General features: G+C 41.6%; 1 protein-coding gene and 1 long non-coding RNA gene across 2 annotated transcripts in view; both read left to right on the plus strand.

Annotated features, from left to right (window-relative positions):
• The window catches only part of LOC121652535 (complement factor H-like), a 126,910-nt gene that overhangs the window by 15,520 nt on the left and 88,344 nt on the right, over positions 1 to 23,046 (plus strand). The gene's annotated exons all lie outside the window — the stretch shown is intronic.
• On the plus strand, positions 21,075 to 21,638 carry LOC121652544. Its single transcript, XR_006012625.1, has 2 exons — positions 21,075 to 21,245; positions 21,578 to 21,638. It is a non-coding gene; the product is annotated as an uncharacterized LOC121652544 (long non-coding RNA).

Consider the following 23,046-nt stretch of genomic DNA (forward strand, 5'->3'; position numbering starts at 1 on the left):
ATATTATCATCATATTATCTTTTAAATACACAGCTTATAAAGAGGATCATATTTGACGACACACAACAGTAGAACTTGTACTTTATAAATGTTTTAGAAATGTTGCTAAAATATTGAAGATCACTGAAGACAATAAAATCAATGATTGCCAAATTATACACAATATAAGAAAATATTACATAATGATCCTGCTTTTAATCACATTACAATTTTATGCAAAAAGTAAATCAATTCTAATTGAAATTTGGAAAATCATGGCACTTACTAATTTAGTAGGACATTTTACAACTAATCAGGTTCATTAGGAACAGATCAATAACATGATTAGACATGAAAAGAACATCCCAAGGAGGCTGAGTCTTTAAGTAAAGATGGGGTGTGTTATTCTGTGAAAAACTGGCCACATGGTTAAAACATTTAAGAAAACTGTCAGAAGACTGCAATAATTTTCAGGTTAAAATTCTGGATGGTCATCATACAGTTCTGTATTTACCTGTTAAGACCTAAAACCCTTAAAGAAGCAGTGGCAAACATTGTTCTTGTTAACAAACGAAGGAGAATCCAAAGTAGATGCCACAGTAAATCTTATATGTGGTCTAAGTAAATTCTTCATCCATCTAAACAGGATTAATGTTTAAGACAAACGGTTTATACAAAGCAGTATTCTATTTCTCACTTACAATATCTACATCGAGCTCTAAAGGTTTAAAATTTGAATAGAATATGTTAATATTACTGTTTATAACATGTAATATATAGTTAATAACAATTTGTTTCATTTTCACAAAAGTTCATGTACATTATTATTTCTGTCATTTATTCTGATTTTTTGTATTTTTCTTACTGACAAAAACACTCCTTGTTTTTATTCTCTTACAGAACCCTGCACTGTCAGTCAATATGACTTGGATGACAATAACATTGATTTCAGAAGAACAGGATTAGATAAACTATATTCAGAACATGGTGATCACATTACATTCGCTTGTAAACGAGGATTTGAACGTGTCGGTGATGTACTAATGCGTCAGATGTGTAATGATGGTGAGATGACCCTGCCCACCTGCCAGAGACGTCAGTGACTTCATCTTAATTAAAATGTGCAGCAAAACCAACAGCAAAGCATAATCTGATTCATTGCTGTGTGTGGTCATTCTAATAAAATCATATGTGCTGAATCTTTTGTCTCTTCATGATTAATAAATAAAATTTCATTACACAACAAATGTTATTTGATAATAGATTGATAGAGGGATGACTAACAGAGATATTTATACAAAAATTGTATTTATTAGAAGACAATAACAGATTTTTCTCAGCCACAACTCACACTGCTAACCGTTTTTACCTTTTTGTTTTGTTTTTTTGTTGTTGTTTCTTTTTTTCTTTTTTTCTCTCTCTCTCTTCCTACAGTAATTTCAGAAAACTAAAATTACTGCAGTATCATATACAGTACTGCATGACTTTAAATGGGAGTTTTACTTTAGGTCTGTTCATTTTGGGGCAGAATTGTTTTTCTTTTTCTACTGTTTTCAATTAAGATGTGATTACATGTATTTTTTCTGCCATTACTTAGAGCTTGAATTTATCATATTGTCTTTTTATGTTATTTGATTATGGATGGACAGACAGCATTACATTCATCATCATTCATTTTAATATGAGTCAACATATATTTAGGTGTTGGAGTGGTTGGAGCTTTAAATTTCCTGCTTGATTTACCTCTGCAACGAGCAACATCAGACCAGGTTGTGGCTGGAGTTGATGACCTCAGTCTGGCACCAACACTGTTCCAGTAGGAGAGATCAGCCTGACCGTACGGTTTGGGATCTTCCCCAGCTATTCCAGTGTCATTTGAACACATCAAATAGAGGCAGGCTCCACATTTGACATGCCTTCGCGTATGAAGATTTGACTTAATTCATTTAACAGCTCAGTAGCTTGTACAGAAGCTGCAATAGAGTCAATAAATTCTTCATTCACACGAATGCCTTGCAGTGTTTCAATCCTCTTCTCCAGCAGTTGCTCACACTCAGTGCAGCTCACTGATACTGCAGGGTTAGCAGACATCATTCCACTGGTTCTCCGATGGCAATCAACTAGATTTATCAAAACATACATTCGTTCCAGTGATTTATGAGTGACCAGGAGTCCTTATAAGCTAAAGCTAAAGATAGATAGATAGATAGATAGATAGATAGATAGATAGATAGATAGATAGATAGATAGATAGATAGATAGATAGATAGATCCAGTTGATGCAGCAGAAAAAGTTCAACATTCAACATTAAGTCAGTTCAGTGAAGTTGAGTTTAGGTGTAACAAAGGGCAAAACATTGATTAAGCAAGATTGTGTGGGTGTTGTGCTGCTGTGATGACCCTGTTTTTTGGCAGTAAAAACTTGAGCTAACTGGAAGTGACATGAGCTGCCTGGACAAACGTAAAACATTAACATTAAAATAAAATTAGTGAATAAAGGACAACTTCAAGAGGACTGTGTGATCTTAAGACAGTGTCACAGATGTAATGTATTATTGCAGTGATAGGTAGTAACACTGGATGTTTTTCAATTGAAACAATACTTCAGACTCCACTGACATAAAGGGTTTTCTCCTTCTTCAAATCAATTGCCCCATAATCATTTCTTACTCGTTCTGGCCATGAGTAACGTTAAACTTTTACTACTTAAGTTATTTTTGCTATTTTATTTAAGGATCATATTGTGTGTGCTGTTTTTGTTTAACAGTGGATTTTATTTGGTGATTTTATTGGAAAGTCCTGTTTGTTGATGTGAATGGGTTTTTTATAATTTGTTGTTATAATTTTTTTTGTTTGGGGAGCTGTCTGTAAATAATGTTTCCCATTAGGAACAACTTGATTAATTAAGGATTAATGACTTAATATAAACGTCCTAGTTCATTCACAACTTGGGATTATTTTCTCACTGACATGGAAACAAATCATTGTGTTTGCACAACCAAAATCACTCTATGGCAGTGGTTCCCAACCTTTTTTCCTCGGGGACCCTCTTCATCCATATACTAAAAATCCATGGACTCCCTGCCCCACCCCATGCTGAAGCCATGCTTGGTTTTATGTTTTCAAAAGTCAGATTCACACCATGAATAATGTATTCTGGTTGAGTCCTGTCCTTTGATAAAGCCAAAGATGAATAGACAACATACAGCCTTACACTTTTCTTGTTAAAATAGGAAAAATTTGTGGACATTAATCACAATGGCTCTAATGTTCAAAGCTTCAGGGACCCCATGTGCTCTTTGGGGGACCCCCTAGGGGGTCTCGCACCCCAGGTTGGGAACCGCTGCCCTGTGCTCTGCTCTGTGGTATTTTTTCCATATAACTGGTTCTGTATAATTGTTTTCCATGACAACTTTGGTCTAACTCAGTATGTAAAAGAAAAAAGATGCAAAACACAGGACACTGTCTGGATCTAGTCATCTCTAAAGGTCTAAATATTTCCAAGGTTGTGGTGATGGTTGGATGTTGTTATCAGAACAGGTTATTAGAAAAACTGTTGTCTACATTGATGAAAATACTACTTCAATATTTATACAAGCTTTTGCTCCCTCACCCCACCTTCCCTTGGTTCCAGTTAAGGATCATTTCGATGATGGTAAAATTACAAGCATTAATTAAAGCTGCAAGCAGCGTTGGAGGCCCTCGCACCTCTGGCGCCGCTTCGGCCTATTGCACCGCCCCATCGGCCAAGAGCCTCCCTCCAGCAACACAGCCTCTCTTGCCCACAGCCATATACCCATTCTTCCAGAGTTTATCTCCATCAAGAGGTGATTTTCCTCATCAGAAGATCAACTTGCACGTCAGCCTGTCCAGTGATGACATCTGAAGCATTCATGACCTTGTTTCTTACAAACTGTGTTGAATTCCCACAATCTGGGGCATGATTTCATCAAGAGGAAAATTCCACGTGGCCACTAGGTGGTGGTAAAGTTCTTTTAATGTACAACCATGTTCAGATTGGAACTCTAATGAGAACAGGAAAATATTAGCTCAATTGGTCAACTGACAGCAGGGTTAGTGCCACTTCCTGTATAATGGCGAAGGATTTAAACCATCACAGGAAGCCATTTTAATCATGATGCTGTAAGAAGTCAGTCATATTTTCAACCATGAGTTCATGAAGGATGATATTAATGAGTTAGAATTAGTTATACAGAGGATAAAGGGTTAAAATGGTGGGACTTCCTTTTCCCAGGGCTATGGTGTTGAGAACATCAGGACATGAAGTGGCTTTTTTGTTTGTCCTGGCATGTTATATAAATATGCCACATTTTACTATGTCGTTCAAAGCAGTGGGTGGAGCTGATAGACTAAATATTGATAGGGGGCGCTATAGAGCCATATTACCAGCATATGTGTATTTGAATCAGTTCCAGGCCTGACCACTGTCCTCCCTGCCAAGTTTGGTCGAGATCAGGAGTACATTGGGTCAGTTACAAGTACTTCCTGTTTCATGGCGGTGGACGCCATTTGCCATGTTTTGCTTGAGGAAGGAACTTGAGGTTTTTTTTCTCTTATATCATGAAAGGGTTTGACCTGATCTGAAGCACTGTAGAGTGTGTGAGGTTAATCCCTGACGAGAGGGACCCTGCTGCAGGAAAAAGGCACTTCCTGTTTCAAGTGGGCGGGGCTTAGGCCAAGACCAGAAGTAATTACATATATCTGTTAAGAAGCAGACTCTGATTAATCAGTGCAAGTGTGATGCTGATTGGATGAAAATTGAGGGATTTATACTCAATAATGATGTCATGGCGTTTTATCCAACCTTGTCATGGCGCCACGGTCTCGCCATGCAGCGTTGAGCAATGTCCAGATGACAACATCAGGACTTGTAGATGTGGTCGGCATGGAAGTGAAGAGAAATATATGCAGTTTGGTACAGAATGAGTGTTGTATTGCAGAAATAATAGATTCCGTGCTTGTTGGCGAAACATCAAAACTTGATGAGGCGCCGCCGCTGAACGCCACCTCCTATTAGAAAATTTTCAATAACTTTTGACCACGCATGCCTCTGGAGTGTTCAGACTGAGTTTGAGGTAAATACGATAAAATCTGTAGGAGGAGTTCGTTCAAATGCAAGGCAAAGAAACATGCAAAAATGACCCCAAAAATGACACTTTTTTCAAAATGGCTGACTTCCTGTTGAAGTTATCATATAGGTCCAAGAGGCTTTTTTGTACATCCTTCCAAGTTCTATCAATATACTGGATTTCAGCCATATCAGTCAATGTAGTGGGCAGATATGATCAATTAAATATTTGTAGGTGGCGCTATAGAGCCATATTGCAATTTTTCCAACATATGTCAATGTGGCTGAGTTCTCGGCTGGTCCGCGCTCCTCCCTGCCAGGTTTGGTGTAGATCAGCAGTACAATGGGTCAGTTACAAGTACTTCCTGTTTGATGGCGTCGGACCGCTATTCGCCATGGTTACGTTTGGCGAAGGAGCTTGAGATTTTTATTGTGGTATCATGAAAGGGTTTGACCTGTTGTGAAGTACTTTCAAGTGTGCACCTTTTATTCCTGAGGAGATGGACCCCTGCGTCTGAAAAAAAGCACTTCCTGTTGGAAGTGGGCGGGGCTTAGGGCTAGACCGGAATTGGTGATATGAATCTGTTCAGGGCCGGACCCTGATTAATCCCTGCAAGTCTGATGGGGATTGGATCAGAATTGAGGGATTTATAGTGATTTATGATGTCATGGCGTCTTATCAAAGTTCGCCATGGCGCCACGGTCTCGCCCTGCAGCATAGAGCAACAGTTTTCACTGGTTATCATCACCAACTTGTTTTCTGCTGTCTGACCCAGTTTGGACCTGGTTGTGTTCAAAACGTCAGATAAGAGGGTCTCCAAGTAAAAACCATGACTTACTGTCGCCAGGGGGCGTGGCCAATTCATAACCCAAATATTGACATGTAGATGTGTTCAGGATGGGACTGGCATCATACATGGCCATTTTGGTTCAGATACATTGTTTTATGTGGAAGTTATATCACTTTCGTTCTTCACGGCGACACATCAAACTTTGAGGCCCCACCCCCTCCATGCCCTTTCTCCTATTAGAAAACTTTCAATAACTTTTAAAGACACATGCCTTCTGGACATCCTGAGCTATTTTGGTAGCGGTACGATAAAATCTCTAGGAGGAGATAGATTTTGAAAATGTCAGTAAAACGCCAAAATGGCGAATTTGACCCAAAATGGCCGACTTCCTGTTGGTTTTAGGCTGTTGCTCCAAGAGGATTTTTTGTTCGCCCGAACATTTAGAATATTTGTAGCAATTTTCATAAAGATTGATGACGTGCAGTGGCGGGGCATCGTAAATAGGTGGCGCTCTCATTCAATTTTGCCCGAACAGTCCCAAGCACCCCAAAATATCAAATTTTTCACATTCCTTTGGGGGGGTACACAAAAATAGGCGCGTTTTCGTGCATGTTCAGGTCCCCAAAAATGCCTCCAATGTTTAAGAAGAAGAAGAAGAAGAAGAAGATTAAAGCTGCAAGCAGCGTTGGAGGCCCTCGCACCTCTGGCGCCGCTTCGGCCTATTGCACTGCCCCATCACCTAGCAGCCTCCCTCCAGCAGCGCGGCCACTCTCGCCCACAGCTATATACCCATTCTTGCAGAGTTTATCTCCATCAAGAGGCGATTTTCGGCATGAGAGGATCAACTTGCAACTCAGCCTGTCCAGTCACGACATCTGAAGCATTCATCACCTTGTTTCTTACAAACTGTGTTGAATTCCCACAAACTGGAGCATGATTTCATCAAGAGGAAAATTCCACATGGCCAGTACGTGGTGGCAAAGTTGTTTTAATGTAGAACCATGTTCAGGTTGGAACTCTGTTGAGAACAGGAAAATATTAGCTCAATTGGTTAACTGACAGCAGGGTTAGTGCCACTTCCTGTATAATGGCGAATGATTTAAACCATCACAGGAAGCCATTTTAATCAAGCTGCTGTAAGAAGTCAGTGATATTTTCAAGCATGAGTTCATGAAGGATATTAATGAGTTAGAATTAGTTATACAGAGGATAAAGGGTTAAAATGGTGGGACTCCCTGTTCCCAGGGGGCGGGGCTATGGTGTTGAGAACATCAGGACATGAAGAAACTTTTTTGTTTATCCTGGCATGTTACATAAATATGCCACATTTTATCATGTCGTTCAAAGCAGTGGTTGGAGCTGATAGATTAAATATTTATAGGGGGCGCTATAGAGCCACATAACCAGCATATGTGTACTTTAATCAGTTCCAGGGTCTGACCACTGTCCTCTCTGTCAAGTTTGGTGGAGATCAGGAGTACATTGGGTCAGTTACAAGTACTTCCTGTTTAATGGCGGTGGACGCCATTCGCCATGGTTTTGCTTGAGGAAGGAACTTGACGGTTTTTTCTATAGTTCCATTAAAGGGTTTGACCTGATCTCAAGCACTGTAGAGTGTGTGAGGTTAATCCCTGAAGAGAGGGACCCCGCTGTCTGAAAATTGCACTTCCTGTTTCAAGTGGGCGGGGCTTAGGCCAAGACCAGAAGTAGTAACATGTATCTGTTCAGGAGCAGCCCCTGATTAATCAGTGTAAGTGTCATATTAATTGGATGAAAATTGAGGGATTTATACAGATTAATGATGTCATGGCGTCTTTTCCAAGTGTGTCATGGCGCCACGGTCTCGCCATGCAGCGTTCAGCAATGTCCAGATGACAACATCTGGACATGTAGATGTGGTTGGCATGGAACTGAAGTGAAACCTGTGCAGTTTGGTACAGAATGAGTGTTGTATTTCAGAAATAATGGATTCCGTGCTTGATGGCTCAACATGAAAACTTGATGACGAGCCGCCGCTGAACGCCACCTCCTATTAGAAAATTTTCAATAACTTTTGACCACGCATGCCTCTGGAATGTTCAGACTTCGTTTGAGGTAAATACGATAAAATCTGTAGGAGGAGTTCGTTCAAATGCAAACCAAAAAACATGCAAAAATGACCCCAAAAATGACACCTTTTTCAAAATGGCCGACTTCCTGTTGTAGCTATCATATAGGTCCAAGAGGCTTTTTTGTACATCCTTCCAAGTTCTATCAATATACTGGATTTCAGCCATATCAGTCAATGTAGTGGGCAGATATGATCAATTAAATATTTGTAGGTGGCGCTATAGAGCCATATTGCAATTTTTCCAACATATGTCAATGTGGCTGAGTTCTCGGCTGGTCCGCGCTCCTCCCTGCCAGGTTTGGTGTAGATCAGCAGTACAATGGGTCAGTTACAAGTACTTCCTGTTTGATGGCGTCGGACCGCTATTCGCCATGGTTACGTTTGGCGAAGGAGCTTGAGATTTTTATTGTGGTATCATGAAAGGGTTTGACCTGTTGTGAAGTACTTTCAAGTGTGCACGTTTTATTCCTGAGGAGATGGACCCCTGCGTCTGAAAAAAAGCACTTCCTGTTGGAAGTGGGCGGGGCTTAGGGCTAGACCGGAATTGGTGATATGAATCTGTTCAGGGCCGGACCCTGATTAATCCCTGCAAGTCTGATGGGGATTGGATCAGAATTGAGGGATTTATAGTGATTTATGATGTCATGGCGTCTTATCAAAGTTCGCCATGGCGCCACGGTCTCGCCCTGCAGCATAGAGCAACAGTTTTCACTGGTTATCATCACCAACTTGTTTTCTGCTGTCTGACCCAGTTTGGACCTGGTTGTGTTCAAAATGTCAGATAAGATGGTCTCCAAGTAAAAACCATGACTTACTGTCGCCAGGGGGCGTGGCCAATTCATAACCCAAATATTGACATGTAGATGTGTTCAGGATCGGACTGGCATCATACATGGCCATTTTGGTTCAGATACATTGTTTTATGTGGAAGCTATATCACTTTCGTTCTTCACGGCGACACATCAAAATTTGAGGCCCCACCCCCTCCATGCCCTTTCTCCTATTAGAAAACTTTCAATAACTTTTAAAGACACATGCCTTCTGGACATCCTGAGCTATTTTGGTAGCGGTACGATAAAATCTCTAGGAGGAGATAGATTTTGAAAATGTCAGTAAAACGCCAAAATGGCGACTTTGACCCAAAATGGCCGACTTCCTGTTGGTTTTAGGCTGTTGCTCCAAGAGGATTTTTTGTTCGCCCGAACATTTAGAATATTTGTAGCAATTTTCATAAAGATTGATGACGTGCAGTGGCGGGGCATCGTAAATAGGTGGCGCTCTCATTCAATTTTGCCCGAACAGTCCCAAGCACCCCAAAATATCAAATTTTTCACATTCCTTTGGGGGGGTACACAAAAATAGGCGCGTTTTCGTGCATGTTCAGGTCCCCAAAAATGCCTCCAATGTTTAAGAAGAAGAAGAAGAAGAAGAAGAAGAAGAATAAGGAAGAAACGGAGCAATTACAATAGGCCTTCGCACCGCCTTCGGTGCTCGGGCCTAAATAAGGAAGAAACGGAGCAATTACAATAGGCCTTCGCACCGCCTTCGGTGCTCGGGCCTAATAAGGAAGAAACGGAGCAATTACAATAGGCCTTCGCACCGCCTTCGGTGCTCGGGCCTAAATAAGGAAAAAACGGAGCAATTACAACAGGCCTTCGCACCGCCTTCGGTGCTCGGGCCTAATAAGGAAGAAACGGAGCAATTACAATAGGCCTTCGCACCGCCTTCGGTGCTCGGGCCTAATAATGATGTCATGGTGTTTTATCCAACCTTGTCATGGTGCCACGGTCTCGCCATGCAGCATTGAGCAATGTCCAGATGACAACATCAGGACTTGTAGATGTGGTCGGCATGGAAGTGAAGAGAAATATATGCAGTTTGGTACAGAATGAGTGTTGTATTTCAGAAATAATAGATTCCGTGCTTGTTGGCGAAACATCAAAACTTGATGAGGCGCCGCCGCTGAACGCCACCTCCTATTAGAAAATTTTCAATAACTTTTGACCACGCATGCCTCTGGAGTGTTCAGACTGAGTTTGAGGTAAATACGATAAAATCTGTAGGAGGAGTTCGTTCAAATGCAAGGCAAAGAAACATGCAAAAATGACCCCAAAAATGACACTTTTTTCAAAATGGCTGACTTCCTGTTGAAGTTATCATATAGGTCCAAGAGGGTTTTTTTGTACATCCTTCCAAGTTCTATCAATATACTGGATTTCAGCCATATCAGTCAATGTAGTGGGCAGATATGATCAATTAAATATTTGTAGGTGGCGCTATAGAGCCATATTGCAATTTTTCCAACATATGTCAATGTGGCTGAGTTCTCGGCTGGTCCGCGCTCCTCCCTGCCAGGTTTGGTGTAGATCAGCAGTACAATGGGTCAGTTACAAGTACTTCCTGTTTGATGGCGTCGGACCGCTATTCGCCATGGTTACGTTTGGCGAAGGAGCTTGAGATTTTTATTGTGGTATCATGAAAGGGTTTGACCTGTTGTGAAGTACTTTCAAGTGTGCACGTTTTATTCCTGAGGAGATGGACCCCTGCGTCTGAAAAAAAGCACTTCCTGTTGGAAGTGGGCGGGGCTTAGGGCTAGACCGGAATTGGTGATATGAATCTGTTCAGGGCCGGACCCTGATTAATCCCTGCAAGTCTGATGGGGATTGGATCAGAATTGAGGGATTTATAGTGATTTATGATGTCATGGCGTCTTATCAAAGTTCGCCATGGCGCCACGGTCTCGCCCTGCAGCATAGAGCAACAGTTTTCACTGGTTATCATCACCAACTTGTTTTCTGCTGTCTGACCCAGTTTGGACCTGGTTGTGTTCAAAACGTCAGATAAGATGGTCTCCAAGTAAAAACCATGACTTACTGTCGCCAGGGGGCGTGGCCAATTCATAACCCAAATATTGACATGTAGATGTGTTCAGGATGGGACTGGCATCATACATGGCCATTTTGGTTCAGATACATTGTTTTATGTGGAAGCTATATCACTTTCGTTCTTCACGGCGACACATCAAAATTTGAGGCCCCACCCCCTCCATGCCCTTTCTCCTATTAGAAAACTTTCAATAACTTTTAAAGACACATGCCTTCTGGACATCCTGAGCTATTTTGGTAGCGGTACGATAAAATCTCTAGGAGGAGATAGATTTTGAAAATGTCAGTAAAACGCCAAAATGGCGACTTTGACCCAAAATGGCCGACTTCCTGTTGGTTTTAGGCTGTTGCTCCAAGAGGATTTTTTGTTCGCCCGAACATTTAGAATATTTGTAGCAATTTTCATAAAGATTGATGACGTGCAGTGGCGGGGCATCGTAAATAGGTGGCGCTCTCATTCAATTTTGCCCGAACAGTCCCAAGCACCCCAAAATATCAAATTTTTCACATTCCTTTGGGGGGGTACACAAAAAAAGGCGCGTTTTCGTGCATGTTCAGGTCCCCAAAAATGCCTCCAATGTTTAAGAAGAAGAAGAAGAAGAATTAAAGCTGCAAGCAGCGTTGGAGGCCCTCGCACCTCTGGCACCGCTTCGGCCTATTGCACCGCCCCCTCAGCCAGCAACCTTCCTCCGTAAGCACGGCCGCTTTTCCCCACAGCCATATGTCCTTTCTTCCAGAGTTTATCTCCATCAAGAGGTGATTTTCCTCATGAGAGGATCAACTTGCACCTCAGCCTGTCCAGTGATGACATCTGAAGCCTTCATGACCTTGTTTCTTACAAACTGTGTTGAAATACCACAAACTGGAGCATGATTTCATCAAGAGGAAATTTCCACGTATTTCTACTATAGTCGTTTTTCATGAAGAACCATGTTCAGGTTGGAACTCTAATGAGAACAGGAAAAAATCACCTCCTTTGTTCAACTGACAGCAGAGCTAGAGCGACTTCCTGTTTCATGGCGAAAAATATGACCATAGGGGGCGATATAGAGACAAATAACCAGCATATGTCTATTTGAATCAGTTCCAGGCCTGACCACTGTCCTCCCTGCTGAGTTTGGTGGAGATCAGGAGTACATTAGGTCAGTTACAAGTACTTCCTGTTTCATGGCGGTGGACGCCATTCAACATGGTTTTGCTTGACAACGGAACTTGAGGTGTTTTTTCTGTAGTGTCATGAAAGGGTTTGACCTGATCTGAAGCACTGTAGAGTGTCTGAGGTTAATCCCTGATGAGCTGGACCCCGGTGTCTGAGAAAGGCACTTCCTGTTTCCAGGGGGCGTGGCTTAGGCCAAGACCAGAAGTAGGTACATGTATCTGTTCAGGAGCAGACCCTGATTAATTACAGAAAGTGTCATATTGATTGGATGAAAATTGAGGGATTTATACAGATTAATGTTGTCACGGCGCCTTATCCAACTTTGTCATGGCGCCACGGTCTCGCCATGCAGCGTTGAGCAATGTCCAGATGACAACATCAGGACTTGTAGTTGTGGTTGGCATGGAACTGAAGTGAAACATTTGCAGTTTGCTACAGAATGAGTGTTGTATTTCAGAAATAATGGATTACATGCTTGATGGCGAAACATCAAAACTTGATGAGGCGCCGCCGCTGAACGCCACTTCCTATTAGAAAATTTTCAATAACTTTTGCCCACACATGCCTCTGGAGTGTTCAGACTTAGTTTGAGGTAATTACGATAAAATCTGTAGGAGGAGTTCGTTCAAATGCAAGGCAAAGAAACATGCAAAAATAACCACCAAAATGACAATTTTTACAAAATGGCCGACTTCCTGTTGAAGTTATCATATAGGTCCAAGAGGCTTTTTTGTACATCCTTCCAAGTTCTATAAATGTTGTGGATTTCAGCCATATCGGTCAATGTAGTGGGCAGTTATGATCAATGCAATATTTGTAGGGGGCGCTATAGAGCCATATTGCAATTGTTCCAGCAGATGTTAATGTGGCTGAGATCCTTCTCTGACCACACTATTTCGTTGTGAGTTTGGTGAAGCTCAACATTACAATGGGTCAGTCACAAGTACTTCCTGTTTGATGGCGTTGGACCACTATTCGCCATGGTTACATTTGGCGAAGCAGCTTGAGATTTTTCTTGTGGTTTCATGAAAGGGTTTGACCTGTTGTGAAGCACTTTCAAGTGTGTAACTTTCATTCCTGAGAAGATGGATCCCTGCGTGTGAAAAAAAGCACTTCCTGTTGGAAGTGGGCGGGGCTTAGGGCTGGACCGGTATTGGTCATATAGATCTATTCAGGGCTACACCCTGAGTAATCTCTGCAAGTCTGATGGGGATTGGATCAGAATTGAGGGATTTATACTGATTTATGATGTCATGGCGTCTTTTCGAAGTTCGCCATGGCGCCACGGTATCGCCCTGCAGCGTAGAGCAACAGTTTTCACTGGATATCATCACCAACTTATTTTCTGTTGTCTGACCCAGTTTGGACCTGGTTGTGTCCAAAACGTGAGATAAGTGGGTCTCCGAGTAAAAACCATGACTTCCTGTCGCCAGGGGGCGTGGCCAATTCATAACCTAAATATTGACATGTAGATGTGTTCAGGATGGGACTGGCATCATACATGGCCATTTTGGTTCAGATATATTGTTTTATGTGGAAGTTATATCACTTTCGTTCTTCACGGCGAGATGTCAAACTTTGAGGCCCCGCCCCCTCCATGCCCTTTCTCCTATTAGAAAACTTTCAATAACTTTTAAAGACACATGCCTTCTGAACATCCTAAGCTATTTTGGTCGCGATACGATAAAATCTCTAGGAGGAGATAGATTTTGAATATGTCAGCAAAACGCCAAAATGGCGACTTTGACCCAAAATGGCCGACTTCCTGTTTGTTTTAGGGCTTTACTCCAAGAGGATTTTTTGTTCGCCCATGCATTTAGAAAATGTGTAGCGAATTTCATGAAGATTGATGATGTGCAGTGGCGGGGCAACATAAATAGGTGGCGCTCTCGTTCAATTTTGCCCAAACAGTCCCGAGCACACGACAAAACGTAAATTTTCGCATTCCTTTGGGGGGGTACGCAAAACTAGGCGCGTTTCCGCGCATGTTCAGGTCCCCTACCATGCGATTTACTTTTGAGAAGAATAATAATAAGAATAAGGAAAAAACGGAGCAATTACAACAGGCCTTCGCACCGCCTTCGGTGCTCGGGCCTAATTAAAGCTGCAAGCAGCGTTGGAGGCCCTCGCACCTCTGGCGCCGCTTCGGCCTATTGCACCGCCCCATCACCCCGCAACCTCCCTCCAGCAGCACAGCCGCTATCGCCCACAGCCATATACCCATTCTTCCAGAGTTTATCTCCAATCAAGAGGTTATTTTTCTCATGCGAGGATCAACTTCCAACTCAGCCTTTCCAGTGATGACATCTGAAGCATTCATGACCTTGTTTCTTACAAACTGTGTTGAATTCCCACAAACTGGAGCATGATTTTATCAAGAGGAAAATTCCACGTGGCCACTAGGTGGTGGTAAAGTTGTTTTAATGTAGGACCATGTTCAGGTTGGAACTCTAATGAGAACAGGAAAATATTAGCTCAATTGGTCAACTGACAGCAGGGTTTGTGCCACTTTCTGTATAATGGCGAATGATTTAAACCATCACAGAAAGCCATTTTAATCATGATGCTGTAAGACGTCAGTCATATTTTCCACCATAAGTTCATGAAGGATGATAAATTGAGTTAGAATTAGTTATACAGATGAGAAAGGTTAACATGGTGGGACTTCCTTTTTCCAGGGGGTGGGGCTATGGTGTTGAGTACATAAGGACATGAAGAGGCAATATTTGTTTGTCTTGTCAAGTTACATAAATATGCCACATTTTATCATGTCGTTCAAAGCAGTGGTTGGAGCTGATAGATTAAATATTTACAGGGGGCGCTATAGAGCCACATAACCAGCATATGTGTATTTGAATCAGTTCCAGGTCTGACCACTGTCCTCCCTGCCGAGTTTGGTGGAGATCAGGTGTACATTGGGTCAGTTACAAGTACTTCCTGTTTCATGGCGGTGGACGCCATTCGCCATGTTTTGCTTGAGGAACGAACTTGAGTTTTGTTTTCTGTAATATCATGAAAGGGTTTGAACTGATCTCTAGCACTTCTGAGTGTGTGAGGTTAATCCCTGACGAGAGGGAACCCGCTGCAGGAAAATGGCACTTCCTGTTTCAGGTGGGCGGGGCTTAGGTCAAGACCAGAAGTAGTTGTATGTATCTGTTCAGGAGCAGACCCTGATTAATCACTGTATGTGTGATGGTGATTGGATGAAAATTGAGGGATTTACACTCAATAATGATGTCATGGCATCTTATCCAACTTTGTCATGGCGCCACGGTCTCGCCATGCAGCGTTGAGCAATGTCCAGATGACATCATCTGGACATGTAGATGTGGTTGGCATGGAACTGAAGTGAAACATGTGCAGTTTGGTACAAAATGAGTGTTGTATTTCAGAAATAATGGATTCCGTGCTTCATGGCGAAACATCAAAACTTGATGAGGCGCCGCCGCCGAACGCCACCTCCTATTAGAAAATTTTCAATAACTTTTGACTACGCATGCCTCTGGAGTGTTCAGACTGAGTTTGAGGTAAATACAATAAAATCTGTAGGAGGAGTTCGTTCAAATGCAAGGCAAAGAAACATGAAAAAATGACCCCAAAAATGACAATTTTTTCAAAATGGCCGACTTCCTGTTGAAGTTATCATATAGGTCCAAGAGGCTTTTTTGTACATCCTTCCATGTTCTATCAATATACTGGATTTCAGCCATATTGGTCAATGTAGTGGGCAGACATGATCAATTAAATATTTTTAGGGGGCGCTATAGAGCCGTATTACAATTTTTCCAGCATATGTCAATAAGGCAGAGTTCCCGACCTGACCGCGGTCCTCTCTGCCGAGTTTGGTGGAGATCAACGTTACAATGGGTCAGTTACAAGTACTTCCTGTTTGATGGCGTCGGACCACTATTCGCCAAGGTTACGTTTGGCAAAGGAACTTGAGATTTTTATTGGGGTATCATGAAAGGGTTTGACCTGTTCTGAAGTACTTTCAAGTGTGTAAGTGTCATTCCTGAGGAGATGGACCCCAGCGTCTGAAAAAAACCACTTCCTGTTGGAAGTGGGCGGGGCTTAGGGCTAGTCTGGAATTGGTCATATGGATCTGTTTAGGGCCGGATCCTGATTAATCCCTGCAAGTCTGATGGGGATTGGATCAGAATTGAGGGATTTATAGTGATTTATGATGTCATGGCGTCTTATCGAAGATCGCCATGACACCACGGTCTCGCCCTGCAGCGTAGAGCAACAGTTTTCACTGGATATCATCACCAACTTGTTTTCTGCTGTCTGACCCAGTTTGGACCTGGTTGTCTCGAAAACGTCAGATAAGTGGGTCTCCAAGTAAAAACAATGACTTCCTGTCGCCAGGGGGCGTGGCCAATTCATAACCCAAATATTGACATGTAGAGGTGTTCAGGATGGGAATGGCATCATACATGGCAATTTTGGTTCAAATATATTGTTTTACGTGGAAGTTATATCACTTTCGTTCTTCACGGCGAGACATCAAATTTTGAGGCCCCACCCCCTCCATGCCCTTTCTCCTATTAGAAAACTTTCAATAACTTTTAAAGACACATGCCTTCTGGACATCCTGAGCTATTTTGGTAGTGGTATGATGAAATCTCTGGGAGGAGATAGATTTTGAAAATGTCAGTAAAATGCCAAAATGGCGACTTTGACCCAAAATGGCCGACTTCCTGTTGGTTTTAGGCTGTTGCTCCAAGAGGCGTTTTTGTTTGCCCAAACATTTAGAATATATCTAGCGATTTTCATAAAGATTGATGACGTGCAGTGGCGGGGCATAATAAATAGGTGGCGCTCTCATTCAATTTGGCCCGAACAGTCCCGGGCACCCCAAAATATCAAATTTTTCACATTCCTTTGGGGGGGTACACAAAAATAGGCGCGTTTTCATGCATGTTCAGGTCCCCAAAAATGCCTCCAATGTTTAAGAAGAAGAATAATAAGAAGAAGAAGAAGAAGAAGAAGAATAAGGAAAAAACGGAGCAATTACAACAGGCCTTCGCACCGCCTTCGGTGCTCGGGCCTAATTAAAGCTGCAAGCAGCGTTGGAGGCCCTCGCACCTCTGGCGCCGCTTCGGCCTATTGCACTGCCCCATCACCTAGCAGCCTCCCTCCAGCAGCGCGGCCACTCTCGCCCACAGCTATATACCCATTCTTGCAGAGTTTATCTCCATCAAGAGGCGATTTTCGGCATGAGAGGATCAACTTGCAACTCAGCCTGTCCAGTCACGACATCTGAAGCATTCATCACCTTGTTTCTTACAAACTGTGTTGAATTCCCACAAACTGGAGCATGATTTCATCAAGAGGAAAATTCCACGTGGCCAGTACGTGGTGGTAAAGTTGTTTTAATGTAGAACCATGTTCAGGTTGGAACTCTGTTGAGAACAGGAAAATATTAGCTCAATTGGTTAACTGACAGCAGGGTTAGTGCCACTTCCTGTATAATGGCGAATGATTTAAACCATCACAGGAAGCCATTTTAATCAAGCTGCTGTAAGAAGTCAGTGATATTTTCAAGCATGAGTTCATGAAGGATGATATTAATGAGTTAGAATTAGTTATACAGAGGATAAAGGGTTAAAATGGTGGGACTCCCTGTTCCCAGGGGGCGGGGCTATGGTGTTGAGAACATCAGGACATGAAGAAACTTTTTTGTTTATCCTGGCATGTTACATAAATATGCCACATTTTATCATGTCGTTCAAAGCAGTGGTTGGAGCTGATAGATTAAATATTTATAGGGGGCGCTATAGAGCCACATAACCAGCATATGTGTACTTTAATCAGTTCCAGGGTCTGACCACTGTCCTCTCTGTCAAGTTTGGTGGAGATCAGGAGTACATTGGGTCAGTTACAAGTACTTCCTGTTTAATGGCGGTGGACGCCATTCGCCATGGTTTTGCTTGAGGAAGGAACTTGAGGTTTTTTTCTATAGTTCCATTAAAGGGTTTGACCTGATCTCAAGCACTGTAGAGTGTGTGAGGTTAATCCCTGAAGAGAGGGACCCCGCTGTCTGAAAATTGCACTTCCTGTTTCAAGTGGGCGGGGCTTAGGCCAAGACCAGAAGTAGTAACATGTATCTGTTCAGGAGCAGCCCCTGATTAATCAGTGTAAGTGTCATATTAATTGGATGAAAATTGAGGGATTTATACAGATTAATGATGTCATGGCGTCTTTTCCAAGTGTGTCATGGCGCCACGGTCTCGCCATGCAGCGTTCAGCAATGTCCAGATGACAACATCTGGACATGTAGATGTGGTTGGCATGGAACTGAAGTGAAACCTGTGCAGTTTGGTACAGAATGAGTGTTGTATTTCAGAAATAATGGATTCCGTGCTTGATGGCGAAACATCAAAACTTGATGACGAGCCGCCGCTGAACGCCACCTCCTATTAGAAAATTTTCAATAACTTTTGACCACGCATGCCTCTGGAATGTTCAGACTTCGTTTGAGGTAAATACGATAAAATCTGTAGGAGGAGTTCGTTCAAATGCAAACCAAAAAACATGCAAAAATGACCCCAAAAATGACACCTTTTTCAAAATGGCCGACTTCCTGTTGTAGCTATCATATAGGTCCAAGAGGCTTTTTTGTACATCCTTCCAAGTTCTATCAATATACTGGATTTCAGCCATATCAGTCAATGTAGTGGGCAGATATGATCAATTAAATATTTGTAGGTGGCGCTATAGAGCCATATTGCAATTTTTCCAACATATGTCAATGTGGCTGAGTTCTCGGCTGGTCCGCGCTCCTCCCTGCCAGGTTTGGTGTAGATCAGCAGTACAATGGGTCAGTTACAAGTACTTCCTGTTTGATGGCGTCGGACCGCTATTCGCCATGGTTACGTTTGGCGAAGGAGCTTGAGATTTTTATTGTGGTATCATGAAAGGGTTTGACCTGTTGTGAAGTACTTTCAAGTGTGCACGTTTTATTCCTGAGGAGATGGACCCCTGCGTCTGAAAAAAAGCACTTCCTGTTGGAAGTGGGCGGGGCTTAGGGCTAGACCGGAATTGGTGATATGAATCTGTTCAGGGCCGGACCCTGATTAATCCCTGCAAGTCTGATGGGGATTGGATCAGAATTGAGGGATTTATAGTGATTTATGATGTCATGGCGTCTTATCAAAGTTCGCCATGGCGCCACGGTCTCGCCCTGCAGCATAGAGCAACAGTTTTCACTGGTTATCATCACCAACTTGTTTTCTGCTGTCTGACCCAGTTTGGACCTGGTTGTGTTCAAAATGTCAGATAAGATGGTCTCCAAGTAAAAACCATGACTTACTGTCGCCAGGGGGCGTGGCCAATTCATAACCCAAATATTGACATGTAGATGTGTTCAGGATGGGACTGGCATCATACATGGCCATTTTGGTTCAGATACATTGTTTTATGTGGAAGCTATATCACTTTCGTTCTTCACGGCGACACATCAAAATTTGAGGCCCCACCCCCTCCATGCCCTTTCTCCTATTAGAAAACTTTCAATAACTTTTAAAGACACATGCCTTCTGGACATCCTGAGCTATTTTGGTAGCGGTACGATAAAATCTCTAGGAGGAGATAGATTTTGAAAATGTCAGTAAAACGCCAAAATGGCGACTTTGACCCAAAATGGCCGACTTCCTGTTGGTTTTAGGCTGTTGCTCCAAGAGGATTTTTTGTTCGCCCGAACATTTAGAATATTTGTAGCAATTTTCATAAAGATTGATGACGTGCAGTGGCGGGGCATCGTAAATAGGTGGCGCTCTCATTCAATTTTGCCCGAACAGTCCCAAGCACCCCAAAATATCAAATTTTTCACATTCCTTTGGGGGGGTACACAAAAATAGGCGCGTTTTCGTGCATGTTCAGGTCCCCAAAAATGCCTCCAATGTTTAAGAAGAAGAAGAAGAAGAAGAAGAAGAAGAATAAGGAAGAAACGGAGCAATTACAATAGGCCTTCGCACCGCCTTCGGTGCTCGGGCCTAATGATGTCATTCCTTCCACCAAGGTGAAAGTGATCACTGCCAAAAAGAGAGCTCAATGTAGAAATGCCACGCTGGTAAGAGCTGAAAAACAAGAATGTCAAAAAGCTGAAAGTAGGTGGCAGAAAACAAAGTTGCAGGTTCACTATGTGATCTATAAAGAGAGACTGAAGATTTATAATCTGAAGCTGACAAATGCAAGACGGATTTAATTTTCTCTTTCTGCTTTGCCCTGAGCAGTAAACAGTGGGTGTGACCCACATCATGGCCTCAACTGGTTGTAGAGAGAACGTGCTAACAACAGAGCCCCACACTAGCAATGTAAACAATAACCCGAAACAAGCAGTAACTCCCCTAACTGATGTACCAACCACGACTGAAATCACTGCTTGTTATTTTATTTCTTTTATTTCTTTTTAAAGTTTGAGAGCTTCTAACAAAATAATAATGCCCACAATTTTTGGCAAACAAAATTAGAATGGCTTAGCCTAAACTCTCTGAGTGCTTCTAGTTGTTATTGTTTTTACCTGCCCAGAATCTGCAGATGGAAAGTAGCTGTTAAATTTGGTGCAAAGCATCTTCTCACTCAGTGTGATTGATGCAGTGAAGACACTGAAACACAATAAAAAGAAGAGAAAATAGGAAATAACCACAAGGGATTATGAGCATCTTTTTGTAAAATCAGTAAAATGTACAACAGTTACAAAACGTACAAATTATCCAATTCATTGTTCAGCAGAGCAACAATTTGCCACCAGCTGAACAGGTTGTCAGTTTTTTGGCCTGAAGCTAGAAACCGCCCACATACGCAATCTAACTATGAGATTAGCAGTTTCAGACCTCCGAAATGTTGGTTATGTGTGGATGAAACATGTAAATAATTAACAACTTTAGCAGAGTCACTTAAACCGTTAACAGGGCCTAAGTCGAACTTTAACCTTATTTGAATTTAATCTTGCATAAACATGTCAAGGACGCAAGCCGGTGCAGCAACTGTGTGTGCAAATATGTGTGTGTGTGTGTGTTTTTTCGGGGGGGGCGTGTCCATTTCTCTTGCTAAAAATTTGAGAGATAGGATTCTGTGTAACTCAGACGTGGAGAAAGTAACTTGACAGATTGTATCCCAGGAAGTTTTTTTAAACATTCAGAAATCTGAATTTTCATGATGAAACTACGTCTCCGTCTTTGGCTTTTTGTCCTGTGGCTGAATGTGAAGACGTCTTTACAACAAAATGGTATGGAAGTCACACGTGCATAGTTGTTACATTGCTGTGAGAAAAAATGTAAAATATTGACTTTAAATCATTTATTTTAAATTCCTGGGTTTATTCAATTATTGAAACATTGTTAATTATTATATGTATAAACCAATTGTATAAATGTTTATTACAGTCATTTCTTATGTTTGCAGTAAATGTAATTTTACAGCTGAACTGAGTTTTACTGCAAAAAATCTTAATTAAGAAAATGAACTGAACAAAATATTATGTTTACCAAACAAATCCACCGAATAAACACAAGTAAAACTAATATTGCTTTGCATTAAGTCATCTTTTTTTTTCTTTAGATCCCACATGTGAATTTGGCATTATACACAGTAATCTCTTTGTGGCTGGTTTACCACCTCAGAATCAGCCCATCACAGCTGGACATAAATTACGTTTTCTCTGCAGTGATGAGTACAAACTGAAAGGCTCAAAGGAAATCGAGTGTTTGCAAACTGGACAGTGGAATTCCCCATTCCCAACCTGCTCTGGTATGTTCAACAATGACAGGGGCTAAGTTCATTTAACATCCTTTCTTTTTTAGACTGCCTCTACATTTAGATTTTACATAAATTTTATTAACAAAAAGAAGTCGGTCTCTACACAACTGTGTTATCAGTGAGTGTTTTATCTCTCCATACTTGGTGGTCTATGAGTGTAGAAGTTATTACTGCTTAAAACTGTTTCCACTCTTGCTCTACTCATAGCCTTTAGATAATATTTTATCATCCAATTTAACTTTGCAAGATTAGAGGAATGCAGAAAGACAAAAATATTACTTTGCAAAATGCTTTTATTTCTCCCAGAAGTAGCAACCTTGGGTTGCATGGAGCTGTGCAGCATTGTCACTTCACAGCAGGAAGGTTCCTGGTTAAAATCTCAGCTGGTGCCTTGCTAAAGAGAGTTTACCCTTTCTCTCTGTGCATGCATACGTTCTCTCAGGGTTCTGTGGCTTCTTCCTACAATTCAAACACATGCATGTTCAGTTAATTGGTGACTCTAAATTTACCCCAAGAGTGAGCGTGAGTGGGTGTCTGTGTCAGTGTGGGCCCTGTGATGAACTGGTCACATGTCCAGGGTGCACGTTGCCTCTATACTCTCTACAGTTATACGCTGCCTGATAACTGCTGGGATAGACTCCAGCCCCTCTGCAACTATGAATTGGATTAAGCAGGTACATGAGATGGAGGGATATTTTAAACAGATGTCATTTTCTTGTTGAGAGAAAATATTTCAAATCTCAAGACATCACTGGCATAGATTATTGAGTTTCATTAACAAATCAACAGAAAAATGGTACTGATTTGCACTATGTAATAAGTCAAAGTCTAACATTAAACAAATGTTTAAAAATGTGAGTTTTATTTCATCCAAAGTGTGCTGAAGTCTTATAAAGAAGATATTTCTGTATTTCTTTTTATTATATAATAAAAAAATAATAATAATCTCAATCTGTCCTTTAATAAACAATTATTGTAATGATATTTACGAATATGTGTGATATTGAAGGAGATAAAAAAAAAATAGAGATTGGTTCTTCCAGTGTTTGAATATGCTGATGTGCTGGCTGCTCTACAACTTTAAAAACAATGTGAATTTTTAAATGATGTGTATGACAATAAAAAAAAGAAAAAATAAGTTGATAAAAGAATGAAAAAATATACAAACGTAAACAGAGATATTCATTTGAATACCTGTGTGTAAACTCAGGTATAATTCTAGTCATGTCACTTATTAGCTGTCAAATAAGTGGAGTCTGAATCTACAATCC

The sequence above is a fragment of the Melanotaenia boesemani genome, chromosome 14 (genome assembly GCF_017639745.1).
Source record: "Melanotaenia boesemani isolate fMelBoe1 chromosome 14, fMelBoe1.pri, whole genome shotgun sequence".
NCBI lineage: Eukaryota > Metazoa > Chordata > Actinopteri > Atheriniformes > Melanotaeniidae > Melanotaenia > Melanotaenia boesemani.